Genomic DNA, 15,898 nt, shown 5'->3' on the forward strand with positions numbered 1-15,898 from the left:
AAAGCAAATATGGTTGTATAATTTCTTCTTTTTTTTTTTTGTTACTTTTGTATGACGTATAGTAAAAACATACACACACACAGGTATATACATACATTAAATCATTACAAAATAGCGCTTTAAGTTGCAACAAAATGCTTAAACAGTAGGAAACTTGATTAGCACGCTTTTCAGACATAAAAAGGCTAACTTGTCGCAAAGGCAATGGAATATACATGCATTGTACAAGTAAGTACAATGATATATCTATAGCATTTTTTTGTATGTAAATACTTATTAGAAGCTTTATTTGTTAAAGCATTTGTCAGTCACTAATCGATACGTCATTTGTCTATTTAATTGTCATATACACCAATAACAATCATATGATTTTCTTTTTATGCGAATGCATTGTTCGCGCCAACCAGCTAACTGTTAATTTATGGAGTGTCGCGTTAGCAACCTTCGGATGAAGTAATGCACAGACATTGCAGGAACTGAGTATTGATTATTTCCATTACAAATGCTATGAAACTCGACAAAAATAAACAAATTAAGCAATGAAGGCTGCCATTTACATAAAATATATACATATTTATATACAGTTATATGTGTGTGCTTGCATAAAAGTACATGGAAAATGTCTTAAGTTAAATATTTTATCAAATGCTATTTTTCAATGTCACATTTGAGAGTGAAGTGTAGGGTTGACGTCAGAGCGAGCGCTAGAAGCGATGCGATAATACGCTGCTACATACAAGTACATACGTATGTATATGCATAATTACATCAAATCGAAGTGTTTGTCATTTTTCGGTACTTGTGCCAACTGTGTGAAGCGCAGTGTTGTGTAACGATGCACTAGAAAATGTATAGTTCAGGTGTGACGTCATACTAGCATATCACTGTCACAGAGCTATCAAAACGTTGTGTTAAATAAATTAAAAAGCTCGATAAATACTGATTATGTTAAGCTTAAAGAGCAGAGCACTGTTTTCAATTCATAATTCGGTTTACGGTAATTTTTTTACAACTGTGTCTGTTCAAATATTATTTAAACTTTTGTTTTTAATTAAGTTCTAACAAAAATTTCGCTTATTTTTTACTAAAAATTAAATTGTTTACAAAAAATTTAATTTAGTTTTTACTAAAAATTAAATTTTAATGATTAAAAATTATTGAATTTTTATGTTTATTAAAAAATTAGTATAATAGAAATATTTTTTTCTTAATAAAAATCAGATTAACAGTTTTTATTACTAAAAATAATTTTGTTACAAGTTTTTTGAACCTTCTTTTTCAAAATACATATATAAGAAACTCTAAGTGCGGGCAACATTATATTCGTGACAGCTATACGACAACCAAAAGTAATCAACACGTTGACATATAAAACATACTTGTATCTATTTCAACACAATTTTATAATAGTTTTCCAAAAAAATTTCTGAAACGGCTAGACCAATCGGTTTGAAAATTTCACTTTCTTAGATTTATTTTTCAGGTAATGAACGAAAGAATAATTTTTTTTTTGATAATTTCGATGTTTTAGGTCACTCTGAAATGCAAATTTTTTTACAAAAAACATCTCTTTTGTTTTGGGATCATAACCTGTATTCATCTACAGTAATAACACAGGTCCTTCCGGAGATCGACTAGGGAATCAAGGAAATCCATCATTTTTAAAAATTAATCGCCCATTATTACAACACTAAGCGAAATTAAATTATTTTTTGGAATTTCATTAAAGACATTATCTTATAAAATAAAAAAACGTTGGTACTTTTCAAAACTTATGCAAACCCATACATAAATTTAGAAACTTTTTGCCACAAAATTGAGAAAATCATAAAAACGGAAACAAAAATACAAAAAAAATTACAATTTAACTATGCGTCAAACTTTCATGCGAAATTTTCGTTTTCTACTTAAATCTACTTACTATAGAAATAATCACACAAAAAAATGAAAAAGTGATAAAAGAAATACAAAAGAGGTTGGAAAGGCAAACGCTGAAATCGCAAACAGCGATTGAGCAAAAACGTCTTATTTTCGCAGAGATAAATATAGAGATAGAGAGGGAGAAATCGGCCAGACATTGACGACGACGACGACGTGGTGTATATTGAAGGCGCGTGACAGACATTTCGATTATTTTTCAATACACACCCAAAGCAAGACAATTGTATATGGCTGGTATGTAGTAGTATGAGCACATATGTAGGCAAACAGATACGAGAAGTAGCAACAAAAATGGCAGCAGCATATAGGAGTTCAACTTGTATATAAGTATTTAAATAAAATAAAAATACAACTAACATAAAAACATATAAAGCGTGAGGAGATTAGGTGGTGTTGCCTGTAGACAATTTTTCGCGGTTATATCAATCAACTTTAGAAGCGCACAAACCAGCCTATATATGTATGTATGGACATGTATGTATATAAATTTATACGAATAGATGACGTTGTTAATTGAAGCGGTGTTTAAACAACAAAAATATATATATACAATATGTACGAGTATATATGTACATACATATGTATGTAGTTGAAAGCAACGTCAAGCAGCAAATGGCGTAAAAGTCGGGGAATGCGAACACAAAAATAAGAGGCAATAACCCAGAAGAGAAGTTCAATCAAAAACGAAAATAAATTCACAAAGAAAACAGCAGTAAACAGAAGACGAATTGAATTGAGAAAAAATAATAATATATAAAACAAATAAATAAAAATGTACATAAATACAATTACATATTACATATGTATATAAACATAAATATATAGCACACAATCAAATTGAAATGTTGATATTTTTATACTTCACTGCGTGTATTGACCTAAATTTTTATTTTTAATACCGCATACCAAAAGTAGGGTGCCCACACACACACATACGTACAACCAACATGCATGTGGCACACACATTATACGTTAACCGCACGTAGACGCCCAATAAATCGTCGTATTAAAGTCAACACCATTAAGCAGAATTTTGTCGCCACACGTTCGCATAGCGAACCGAGCTTACACGTAGAAATTACAGCGTACATATGTATATTTATTATTATGAGAGTCACTTATTGAAATAAAACAAGCCAAACAAACAAAATTAGCGAAGACAAGTCTTTAAGAAGGAACTACTTACGAAGTCACTTGTAAGGCAACAGGCGCAGAGCACAGCAGAAGCAGCACTTGACCCGAACCACTGAGGCACACACACACACTACACATTTGTACAAAAATAGTACATACATATACATAAGTAAGTAAAAAAAGAGTGCAGAAAGTATAACCTTGGCACTCATACGAGCGCATAGAAAGATAGTGGCTTCAAAAGTGGAAACAAAATGAGTTTAAGCGGTAATAAGCTCAGAGCACAAGTAGCAAAAATTAAGTTAAAAAAAAAGAGTATATAAATAAAAGCTACTAAAACTGAAGCGTATAACACACGCTCAGTTAAAAGCAATTTCTTGTGCCCACACATGGCATATCATGACACCGTTAATGCTAAAACTTCATACGCACAAGAGCGCCTACGCCCAAACATAAAAGAGCGCACCCTAAAAACTGTCAGCACAGGCTGAATATAACAGCAGTTAGCGAGATAACAAATGAAACAACGGAAAATATCAAAAATGAAAATAGCCTAAAAGCAGTGCTCGTGAAAATGAGGGCAGCGCTCTTGCCTGCTGTCATTAGTTAGACACTCTTTGAGGCCTAAAAATTAACGTGGCACAGAAGATGGTATAAAAAATAATAATATGAAAGAACTATCAAAGGCAAAATATCATTTCATGGCATCAAATATGGTATATTAGTGCATACAAATTAACACATTCGAATGACCCTAATTCGATGTGGTAAAAAAACAAAGATTCCGAAAATATTTTTTGAATTTTTATAAAAGCGCTATAAATTGAAAAAAAAAAAATCAATTCACTGTCAAAAGAAGCAGTGCAAAATAAGGCATATTCTCTATATACTTAACTACACCCTAAGTGTAGGCAATATATTGCTCTATACCAAATAGAACTAGGTTTATATAAAAATTGTTGCCTACCTTTAGGCTCACTATTCTCATTCTGCATGAAACATATAGTACATATATATTAGTAGAAGTATTATTTTAAACTTATAACATTATATATCGAGCAATAAGCATTTTTCGCCTCCAAACATTTCAAATAACTTTTATTTATTTTATATTTCTTATTAAAATCACCTTATATGAAAGCTCCGGAAAGTTACTCGACCCATCAAGTTGACTGAACTCAAACTCCTCTCAGTTAAATCTTCCAGCACATTAATACCCCACAAATAAAGTGGTCACAATTCTTTGCTTATTGCTTTAGATAACATTATTATACAATAGTAAATCTTGTTTTTACGTAACAGTGGATTAAATATATAAAAATATTTAATAAACAAAGTAATTGTGTAATATTTAAATTTCAAGAACACTTGTGAATGCGTAGAAAAAAATTATTCGTGAAAGATTGTTCAAATAAATAGGCGATAAAAACAATTGTATAAACACTTGCAATATTTTTCAAGACAGTGCTAAAAATTTTATACAGTTAGTATACTGGTTTGTCATACTTTTTAAATAAGTAGAAAAATATGGAGATTAATGACGGTGAAGTGCCATTACAGCCATAAATATTGGAACTTTTTTTGTATGGCTTAATGAACTAGTTAAATTTAAATTTAAATGAAGTATTCAAAAGTGGAATTAATGGTTGTAGATGGGTAAATCAGCTAAAAATAACCTATTCACCAGATGAATATGAAACCGCTAATTTATACCGGTTTACGGAGTTTTAAAGCATTTTTATTACAAAAATATAATCTTTTTATGCATTTGTTGTAAATTTAGTTCCAGTGTGTACTAAGGCTTAGCTTAGAGTATTAGTTACATATTGTTTATGTTATTTTCAGTTGACTATGAAAATAAACACATATTTTATATTAAGCAACAGTTCTAGATAGTAGTGATTTAGTATAATATGCCTGTGCGCTTTGTAAAAAATATTTTATTTTCTAAAGAATAAAACAGCACGTGTCATGGTTTATTAACATAATCATGGTAAACATATGCTACGTGCTTGTGTTGGATCAGGTTTAACATAACCCTAAGAAAAAAAGGGTAAGTAAGGGAAGATATTGCAGCTGTAGTATATACTATTTTTTGGGTATGCTTTTCACATGAAAATTTAGTCAAGAATTAAATTTTTTGTTTTAATTTTTTTGTTTTCTTAAATGTTAAATAATAATTTTTTATTTATTTCTTTTTATATAATTTTTCATTTTTTTCTTATTGTATTTTTTATTTAATTTAAATTTTTTTTTGTTTATTTTTTATTGGTTTAATTTTATTATTGTTTTAAATTTGCACTCCTCAACTTGCGTTCACATTTCCTATAGGGAGTGATCAGCTGTGCTATGAGTGAAGTGAAACTATTGCGTTTTTTCTTCGTAAAATAAATGTACTCGTGCCCCTTGAGCTGCTACCACACTGTTACACGTGTACAGTTGTTTTATACGTTTTTTTGCGCAATCAGCTACTGTGTGGGTTGAGCTTTTATGAGTGACTATATAAATACATACATATATGTATATGTAAATATGTAATATACAAAGTAAACATTTTGACGCATACTAAAATGTGTTTGGATATCTTTTTTGATCGTCATTAAATGTAACTTTTTAAACTGACTTTTCAACAGTATACACACACGCGCATACCAATAACATATTATCTTTATTGACTGTATTTTTTTTTGTTGAAAATTTATCAGTGTTGTCTAGCTGATAGTAAGTTCGCCGAAGTTCAGAAATTACAAAGGAAAACTTTTTTATAATTTTTACTAGTTGATTTTAATTTAAAAAAATTTAAAAAAAAATAATAATAATATAATAACAAAAAACGTATGCGCAAAAATCATGGCATCTTAAATAAAATGAATGTCAGTAGGACAATCAAAGCCATTTTAAGAAAAACAGTCATTCGCAATTTTAAACCGCTCAAACCATTTTAAGCTCACATTAAATTTGTTTTAATGCATTTATACAGTTACTAAAAATATCTGCACAAAAAGCAAAGAAGTGGTGAGTGTATGCACTCAGAAAACGCATTTCTTGCATCACCTCGCATTAACACAATATTACATCAGTGTAAAAGCTAATGAATGCGGATACATAAAAATATATTTGCATATTGAAATGCACAAATATCAAGCATTTGCCTTTTGCAAGTAACGTAAAAACTCGCTAAGGCGAACCAGCTATAAATAAAAATTTATAGTGCGACTACAAACACGCCTAAATTAATTTGATTGCATATAAGTATTTTATTATTAATAAAAATGGGTGTAAGCCAGTGGCAATAAATATAAAAATTTATTTTTAAAATAAGCACAAGGCAAATCGTAAAATATTTTTTTAGTTCATATGTATTTACTGCACCTACATTCACGCACTTTTATAACAAGATGTGCATTTTGATGGGGAAAATATAACAGCTTCTTTTACCCGTTTTTTATTTTTATTTTAAACAGCTTTCCTTATAAAGCAAACATTCTACTCAGGTAAATTTAATACAGCGAAAAGTAACTGTATTATTTCATCAGCTTTCGAAAAAGATAACTTTATATTTCCTGAAGAATAATTAATGCTTCCTGCTTTATAGTAAATGGTTGTCAGATTATAGCATTCTTTATTTGAATGTTTTATATATATTTAAAAACTATAGTGCCATATGTATATGTTTATATACAACGCCAACCACAACTTACTAGATATTTTGTTATGTTTTAGTGGTTGAAAGGTAGAGGTTGAATAAAACACTTTTTAATATATACGAAACCACAAAAAACGCCACCGAAGAAAAGAAAACGAATGTCAAAAAAAATTAATTTTTCTGTATTTTTATCTTTACGATTAGGATTTATAAGTTTCAGCAGTATTTAATATGAAATTCGCTATTAATTCGCGGTTATAATATTATGCTTATAAACTTGATGAGTCAGCTATTTTTACAAGTGCGACACTGTATGAGTCACTATGTTTTTCGAAAAAAAACCCATTCATCCAAAAAAAAAAAAAAAATGCGAAATAATTGAGATTTTAAGTGACTTGCTACACATATAAAGCGAACAAAATGGGAAAATTAAAGTAATTATGGCAGATAAGCAAAAATTAGACAAACACTTCAATGAAAATTTCGAAAAAAAACACAAGTTGTATAAAGGCTTTATGGAATTTTGAATTAAAATGACTGTTGTAAAATAAAATATCAAAATAAGGATTGAAAAGGTATACAAAATCGAAAGAAAATATTCGAAGCTTAAAGCGCGTGCAAGCTTATGCGCGAAAATCATGAAATCTTGTATGGCATTCCATTTATTTATGTTTGGTCGAATGATTATAAAAGAAAATACCAAAAAAAAAGCATAATAGAACAGGATTGAAAGTGAACACAAAACACATGAAACTTTTTCGAAGCTTAAAAGTTCGTGAAAGCTTACAAGTGAAAATGATGAAAGCTTAAATAAAAATAGAGTTTTTATGTTTCCTCAACTGATTATACCTATAAGCAAACATGCATTTAAACTTTAAACAAATTTTGTGTACAATCGCGTAAAGCTTGTAATCAGTGAAAGCTGACAATCAACATTATCTTCTCTGTAAAAGAATAATTATTTATTGACTCATACTTGCAGAAATTCATAGTAAAACTCATATATAGTGTAAATGCTTGAGGAGGAATAAGGACAAAATAAGCATAATATATAACTTCATTTACGTAATTTATCATTATAAATATATGAATTATTTGTTATTACTTTATAAACATTGAACTTATAAAGAAAATATGTAGATACATTTATTATTATGAAAAGAAGATAACTTATACTTAGCACGGCATAATAACAGCTGAATGATAGTTATAGTAAACATATTTTTATTAGAAAATGTTTTTCTGAAAAAAATTCGGAAAGCACACACACGTACATATATTACTATCAGCACATAATACGTATAATCTGCGTGAATTCCCGATATGGAATATTTACCATATATAGTGTAAGTCTATACACAAATATTTACCAGTTTCTCATATGAATTGATAACTCATAAGTGGTGATAATGACAAGCTGGCTAATGTGGCCACGTATAGACAAACAGAAGGGTATATTTCAACTCATATGTACTTATTATCAGTATATGTACGCACATTGAACACATATGTATGTAAATAATTATGTGTATGCAAAGTGAGAATCACAAAGTTATGCTGACAAACAAAACGCCCATATCCGCTGTCTTGCAGATAAATATATAAAATTATAAGTATGGTATATATTATGTACATATGTACATATTGCCTCTGATCCACACAACAGAATACATACAAATATAATTTATTAAACAATATAATTTCTAGTAGTTTGCATTTATCTCGAATAGCCAACACTGTGAATGCTCAGAATGTCTTAGATTACTTTCATATATAGTACATAAGTCCGTATGGTTGTACATAAAAGTAAACAGCCTTAGTGCAAAGGCTGATAGTTATCTAGCACAGCAGCAGAATTCAAACAAAATATTTAGGTGTTCGTTAGCAATGTAACATACTCATACATATACATACGAAGTGAAAATTTGCACAGCAATAACAACAATAACAAAGGGGAAAATAAACAATCGCAATTATTTAAAACGAGTAAATGATGAGTCACAGGCAGCTAGGAGTAGGTGTGCAATTAATTATGAAACCGTATATACATATACACACATAATTTTGTATGAAATACTCTGCATTAAAAAATAAGTATGCAAAATGTTGATAATTAAAAAAACAACTAATGAAATATAAGAAAGCATTAATAAAAATTTAAAAGCAAAAGAAAAATAAATTAAACAATAATAATAGATAAAATATATTTTAGTTAAAATTAAATTAAATTAAAAAATAATAATATTTATATTTACAAAATTAAATTTAAAAATTAAAAAATAAACAAAGATTAATAAAAACAAAAAATTAAAATGAGTGCAAATTCATTTTTGCAGCATACTTTTTAATTTTATCAACAGACATTCGAGCGAGAACTATCGATTATTATAATATTAAAAAATAATACTACGTAAAATAAGTCAAACGAAAAGAAATGTGCGCGCGTGCAAAGGCAGGAAGTACGTACAAGTAGAGTTGGCATTTTTGGCACAATATTGTTATGTGAACATATCTAGAAAATAACGAAAACATAAAAGCAAATGCTGCAAAAATATAAGCTAAATAATACCCAAACTGACGGCATCCATAAAAGACAAACAGCTTGTACGCCAAGCGGATTTAAGATCCCAAAAAAAAAAACTTGCAAGGCTGCAGCAGCAGATATTAATGTATATATATACATATGTATGAGCAGACCGCATGACTTTGTGATGTATAACACATAGAAGTATATTATAAAGTCTTTACCACTACATACAAATTTTTTTATAAATGCTACGTCATTTCAGCAATAGGCGCTTTCTCTACCGAAAATAAATTATGATAATAATCACACAAAAAAAAAACGATTTGACAAGCTTCTACGTTTTGCGTATTTAAATTGCTTTGCTATGTAATAATTTTGTATTTTCCTTCACATAGCTTAATGTTGTAAGCATTTTCAAGCTGCCAGCGCACTTTACAGCAACCCCCCTGACCTCACTGAACACTTGTCTTATCACCTTTGTAACTTTTTGGTGTAAATGCGTAGCGCACACATACAATCTCTGCTCTGCTCTTCCTAACTACGCGCAGCGTTTGCGTTCACAAGAATCGAAATTCACCAAATTAACTACTAGATGCCAGGCCATTGACAGCACTTTGGAAGTTGAAAATAACTATAATAATAACAAAAAAGTTGTAATTTTAAATTACTAAAATGAAAGAACAAACACCAAAGTCCTCATTTTAAGTTTTGTAAAAATTTAGAAACTGCCTTTCACTATTCACCACAGCAGCGCGCTCAGCGCTGGTTATGCAGCTACACTCGCTCTCTATGTTAGATACAGACATATGTGTTCGCACTGTTATGTCCTTTTGCTGCTGCTTTCTTGTCAAACATATGGATTTTTTTTACTTGCACTTAAAATTTCTTATTTAATTATATTTTTTTTTTTTTAATAACATTTTCGTTTGATTTCGAAAACAACTACAATGTGCTCATGAATGTGCTCGTAAAAATTTTGAAGTTAGTTTTGAAATTTTTGTCACATCGATTTTCTGGCTAATTTTCTTTTATGTGCATACAAAAAATTTAACTGCAAAATTTTGACGCACATACAGACAAGCACACGCACGAAAATCCCTTTACATTCATTTCATTTTAGTACAATTATTTATTTATTGTCCTTTAGAGACTTACTATTCTTTAGCGCCTCCTCGGTCGCTTTGGGTTTGTTGAAAAAAGGCGTTGTGGGTGTTAAGCTCCGCAACAATTTTAGACTTTTTCACGAAAATCTTTTTGTTGATCACAGTTTTGGTTAGTTTAGCTTTGCTTGATTCTTTTTATATTCTTATAATATGAAATTTTTAAATTGAAATTGAAATTTTTTTTCACAGTTGATTTTTATTTTATTTTTTGCTTTTTTGCTATGCACGAAAATTTTTGCCGTTTCGATAATCTTTTAAAATTATTTTTTTATACTTTTATTTTTACTGAGTACGGTAATTTGTTTTTCTTTTCTTTAAATATGTTTCCTCTGCTCTGTTGTTTTTTTTTTATACGAAATTTAATTTTTGCCCTTCCAAAAAAAGTTTCGAATTGCTATGTACTTTTTGGTTGACGTTTTTTCTAGATTGTGTAAATTGTAAATTGCACTAGAATCGTTAGGAAAACACTCGTTTATATTTTGTATTTTGCTTTCCGAAAACCGTTTGGTCGGGAAAAGTTGCGTTCCAAAAAGACAAAAATTAGTTATTTATTTATTAGCACACCAAATTATCGTACTGATTTAGATTTTACTCAGGGTTCAGGGATCAGGATTTCTTTTCAGCACTTGCACACAAACGTACAAACAAACACACACACGCACCGTGTCTGTTTGCCTTTCAGACTTAGAATCTCGTCGTACCACGAATCATTGAAGTTAAGAAATATCCACACTCCTGTATGCTTCGATTTCCCTTTATGTAGTTATATTATTATCGCACTTGACGTCGTCGTCCTCTATCGCCACAGCAAACGAAAGGAAACACAAAACGAAACGTAATTTCACAAAAATCAAAATTTTTTCAACATCAGTCGCCTTCTTTCACCAAAATCGAATCGCACTTTTTTATTTATGTATTCGAACAATTTGGCTAACAGAAAATATTATCGTTTTTTCGCCCCTTTTTCTGGTTTTTTTAAACTTCAATTTTTGGTTTCTTACTTTCTTGTGCTCGTTTAGTTAATTTTAGGGCACTCAATTAAGCGAAAAGATATTTCATACACAATATATGCACTTGCATATATATTTATATGTATGTTTAATACACAGACACACGAAGAGTGAACGAGACAGAAAAATTCAAACGTTCAAAGTAGAAAATTCAACGTGGATTTGATCCTCCAATATGTGAAGTCTCCAAGCACTCGTTTTCGACTAAAACAGAAATGGCTTGAAAAACTTTGCTAATGCCAGGACAGAGCGCAGCGAACACAACCAACACACGTAAACGTCGCATGCTAGTGCATGGCGAAAAAACAAATACAAGTAAGGTAGAGAGTGAGTGAGTGGCGGACGACAGTCATTGTTATTCACCACAGTCATATGCATGTGGGCCAGTTAACAGCCAGCCAGATAAGCTGCCATCAGGCAGGTATCTGCATATACGTCTGTACAAGTCCACCGCTTCACCCTTCCGCATACGATCAATGGCGAGCGAGTGGTATTGATAGCATTACAAAGGCGCGTGTGTTATTGTACAGCAGTCAGCCATTGTTGCCTCTACCGCTGCTGACGTCGCTGCTACAACACTAATGTGTTTGTTGCTGCTGCAGGTGAATGTGTGTGTATCTGTGTGTATGAGTGGTTGGATGTGGCTGCCAGCATTGTGAGTGATTAAGTTCAGCGAAAAACGAAATAATAACCATAGCCCACAAGGGGAAAGTACTGTTCGAAGTGAACGTGCAAGCATGCACATATACTTACATAGAAATATGAATGTGTGGACTAGCATGCATGTGTTCGTTAGAAGAGCGGTCTCAAACTTGTGCTCAATCTCACGGACTTGGCTCGCTCATTCGGGTGAATAACGTTGAAATGTCATCATCCGCAACAGCAGTGAACAATGACGAAACTATACGCTAAATATCGTATGTATATACGCCGATAATTGTAAATGGCTGTTACACCCTACATTGGGACTTTACAGATTATTACAAGACTTATTAAAAAATAGTATAACTACAACTAAAACAAATAAAAATTAAAATATTGAAATTCAAAATTTAAAAATAATTGTAAACTTATTAAATATTTAAAAAAAAAAAAAAAACATAAAACTATATGAAAAAATTTAAAGGTAATTAATATATTATTTATGGATTACATAAATGTTCGGAATAGGAATCACTCTAAAAGTCTGTTAATTTTTTTCATCAGAGTTGCATCAAACAATAAAAAGTTAGCAATTATGGTTACTAAATTATAGTTATTATATAAGCTACTTCTAAAACTATAAAAAAGAACTGCCGACTTACAATAACTGTAAATATGAGCTTACACTGCAAAATTGTAGCTGTTCAGCGTCCAAAAGCTTTCCATATTATCTAAAAGTTATTCGAAACCCCTACAAAATTTTGTATAACATCAAAATTGCAGATATTAGAAATTCCACGTTTGTTTAAATTTCAGTAATTTTAGTAAACGTCGATTTATTCTTTTTGCTTACCTAATTTTCCTTTAATTACACTGAACAACTAATGACTTCACAATTATATATCGCATTATATAGATAAGCGAGTATAATCACACTTCTGAAGAGTACTAGTGAAAACTTTCAACTAAGGGTATATATACGGAAATGTGGGCATTATGACTATATTTAGTTAGGTAAGCAACAATATAACCTTGAAAATAGTGAAGAGTGTTATTATAGCTACTTAAAATTTAAAAATCATTAGTGAGTTCTTGACAGCTGACATAATCGGTCTCACTAATAGTGGCTTGTACCTAACCCGAAATATGTTCGTACCTGTATAAAGTTAAAGAAAAACAATCAGGCTTGATTACTTCTAAAAGAATGATGAACATTTAAACTTAATTTAAAATATGTTCTACTGCTTTCTCGAATTTTCTTCGAGCTGTGAACCAATCAACTAATATACAATTTTGAGCTACTGCAGAGCAAAAAGCCCGATTTTGTTCTAAGAACAAGACTAAGAACATTGATTTAAAATCTGTTATAAACATCAAATAAAAAATTATATAGTTTTTATATTTTAAAAATTTTAAAACTTAATTGAACATTTAAAAAAATAACATATTAAAATACATATATATTATATAACTGATAAATTATCTAAGCAAATAAAAAATAGATATTTTTAAACTGAAAATCGAAAATATAATATAGTATGTATATGTGTACATATTTAACTGAATAATCATCTAAGCTCATTTTAAAAATTAGTTGTACCAAATACATCACTGATTGACGAGAAAGAGAAAGTGTGGCCTCCATTAAATAAATGTCTTCTAGATTTTTCAAAAATTTTAGATATTTCCTCGGCTGGGTTTTAAGACCACCACCTACAGGGTAGTAGTCATGCACTCATTAAACTCTATAAAATCGACTATTATATAAGTATGTATGTATGTACATTGTATATATGTATGTACATATGTACTTGTTTTCAAAATACGTGGGGCCACCTAAAATGTATGTATTTAATTAAGAGAATAGCGTATTTGTACATAAACGTAGCAAGGAAAAAGGAAATCGCATTAATAAAATTGAACATGCGGGCACTCAAAAAGTATAGAGTAAAGATAAATAACTTTTGGACTCGCAAGCAACGTTTATGCGACGTAGAAACACATACAGACAGCACAAGCTTAGCATGTACACATATACTTATATATGTACATATTTATATGAAAGCATATGGGTGGATATGTGAATATGTATGGAAGTGCTCATGTAGACATGACTGCGAAGTACTATGTTATCTATGCATGTATGCATATCGGTGTGAACGAGTATATGTATATTTGCTGTATATTTTAATATTCGACTGTGGTGAGTTGTAGACGTGGTAGATAGTACATATGTATGTATATATATACAAATATGTCGTTTTAACACTTAAAGAAAGAGTATGAAATATAAGAAAAAAATAAAAAATAAAATTTAAAAAAATTTAACAAAAAAATAAAAAACAAGATTACATGTATGTGTGTGCATGTGTATGCTATCAATAACTGACTTCATTCTCAACACTGCTGCTGTAAAAAAAATTTTAAGAAGACTCCAGCGCAGTTTTTAAAAGCACTACGCAGAGAAGTGCTTGTAAAGCAGGAAGCAAGCGAACAATGATAAAATGTATGCGCATATGTACTGTATATTAACAATAGTATTAAATTTATATTATTGCAATAAAAGAAATACATAAAACAACAACCTAAGAAGCAAAAAAACAACAATAAAAAATTTAAAAGCAACAAAAAAACCAGCATTGAGCAGAAAGAGCGAATAAAATAAATCAACAGCACCAACACATACACACAATGTATATGAAAAGTTGTACGTGTAGTGGTGAATGATACCATAAAACGGAGACAACTTACCACACACACGCAGTAACACATACACATGCAAAAGTAATAACAAAGAGCATAACAGGAAACGATGACGTTGGCAGCGTTTTAATTTTTCTCAACTGGGTTGAGCGCTAGTTAATGCTAGTAACAGCTGTGGTGAGATAATATTCAATGCATACTCACCAGCAATTCTATGCGAACATACACACACATCTATGTATATATATTTGGACACAAGCAAAATAAAAGATAACAGCGTAAATTTATACGAAAGCGAGCAAAGAGGCAAATGAAAGAGCGCGCTTAATACCGATTAGGTGTGGTGAGAATATATGTAGATGTAAAAACTCCCCAAGGCAAGTCAATTTTATAATGAAAAAGACGTAGTAAGGCCCTTTGCAGTTGATTAGGAAATCTCCCAGCAATTACCAAGTGGGAGTAATCAAGTAATCACAGAGTTCGCAAGGCGCTGACAGCAAAAGCGACTGCAGTCTAGTTACTTCATACTATATCTAGTACAAAAGAGAGCTTAATTGACAAAACGAACATAAAATATGACTTTATCAATGGCAAACAGAAAGATGGCGGCGGCCTTAATGACACAAAATAAATATGTGTGGGGAAACTTTTGTGTTGGAGATTCAATTAATTAATATATCTTTATGTGTACATATTTTTTTAACAAATTGCAAAGCACACTTTAAAAAAATATCTACAAATATTATAAGCACTGTTAGCAAAATTATACGAAGCTGCAACTTTTCAGGAGAGTACTGCGCATAAAGTGTAAATTTTTGGGTACAATGTATGTCTTGAATATATATGTACAAGTATGTACAAATATATGAACGCTGTAAAAATATTTATGCGCATATACCTAGTTATGTGTGAAAATAGTCAATTTCAACATGCGCTAACAAAGAGCGAGTCAATCAGCCAGCCAGACGGAAAGTTAGCCAGCGCCAAGTGCCAACAATGCATAACTTGCTCAGCAAAAGGCAAATGTGAACAATATCGAAGCACTTGGCTACATACAGTATACAAGAAAAGTACGTAACGTGCTATTTAACAGTATAACAAAAATATTTTTGCTTTCGCAAGATTTCTTTTT

General features: G+C 30.5%; 1 long non-coding RNA gene across 1 annotated transcript in view; it reads right to left on the reverse strand.

The window, feature by feature from the left end:
* The window catches only part of drn (doctor no), a 41,871-nt gene extending 30,241 nt beyond the window's left edge, over positions 1-11,630 (reverse strand). Inside the window, exon 1 of the long non-coding RNA XR_004976200.2 lies at positions 10,404-11,630. This is a non-coding gene — a long non-coding RNA (doctor no). The remainder of the gene's footprint in view (positions 1-10,403) is intronic.
* Positions 11,631-15,898: the final 4,268 nt, after the last annotated feature.

The sequence above is a fragment of the Bactrocera oleae genome, chromosome 2, assembly GCF_042242935.1.
Source record: "Bactrocera oleae isolate idBacOlea1 chromosome 2, idBacOlea1, whole genome shotgun sequence".
NCBI lineage: Eukaryota > Metazoa > Arthropoda > Insecta > Diptera > Tephritidae > Bactrocera > Bactrocera oleae.